Source organism: Aphanomyces invadans (genome assembly GCF_000520115.1).
Source record: "Aphanomyces invadans strain NJM9701 unplaced genomic scaffold supercont1.1, whole genome shotgun sequence".
NCBI lineage: Eukaryota > Oomycota > Saprolegniomycetes > Saprolegniales > Verrucalvaceae > Aphanomyces > Aphanomyces invadans.
The window spans coordinates 880,754-882,021 of NW_008580146.1; positions in this window are offsets into that span (position 1 = coordinate 880,754).

The window sequence follows — 1,268 nt, forward strand, 5'->3', positions numbered from 1 at the left end:
ATTTGGCAAAAGCTCCATTCCACAGCTTGACGAACTTGGCTCATCGATGCGTTGAAGTCCTTTTTGGCCTGGCTCGACACGTCACCCTTGTAACCGCTGCAAATCCACCGGAGCACACCATACGCAGGATCCCCTTAGATTAAATAGGACCCAAAAAGCTCTGCATGACCATCCAAATACTCCATGAGCTTGCTCTCCCACAACAAAATCGTGTCGTGTCTTGACCCCTCGATAGGCCCCCAGAAATGAATGCAGAGTCGATCGGGAGCAGTAACAGCTTGAAAATTCAAGCAATGGCGTCGCTTGTGCCCACTATATATCAACCGCTGCAAATCATTGAACTCTGCGGCAGTTGAGTTCGCTCGACCACGCTTCTGTGTAATACGGCACGTTTCGACTTTCGAGCCGTCGATGAAACCAAAAATATTTTCCATGGCTGAACCCTTCAGAGCTTTGGACGCAGAATAGGCTCTCAAACGATGGCGCACAACATCCAAACAAAGAACAAATGTTCTTCCCGTTTTGCAAACAGTACGTCCACCACAAAGTTGAAAATACGACAAAGGGACTCCCGCGATCGGCCAATTGATTGCATCATGTCGTAGTATCGTTGCGGGTAGGATAGACGGCTCAGCACAACACACAATCTCTCCACACCAGTGCAGCGGCCGTTCGCTTCAGTCACCACGACGCTCGAGGGGCGGAGCAGATCAGCAAGCTCGATGATCCCCGTCTTGTCAAATCGGAATTTAAGCAAGCAGTCCGCGTCAGACATTTGGTTGAGATCCAAACGCGTGCCGGGCGCAAGTGGTCGTTCAACAGCATTCTCAAGAAGGCGGAGAAGACGTAGACGTCGTTTATACGACACGTAGCGACGCCGTCGTATCAATGCGCCAAGTTACTCGATGGTGAGCATTTCGAAGAGGGTCATGCTGTGCAGGTAAATTACATACCAACCGGATACGGTAAATCCACGGGTCACTTTTCTCGAAACGAACAATTCGTGTGCCGTGACTTTGCCATCCCTCAAAATTTTGATGGATGGCAAATCCACGGATGGCTCTCCGAAATCTGTCTATTGTCGCAACACGAATCCGCAGTTTATTCAAAAATAGCTTGAATTTATATGCTGTCAATTCTCGTTGAAGGGTACACTGTACTACTCCGATCCACTTAAAGTGTCCACTATCAAAATTGGAAAAATTCCAGTTAAGTTGTCACTTCTACTATCATTGGATACAATTATGCATGACATGAATATTATTGGT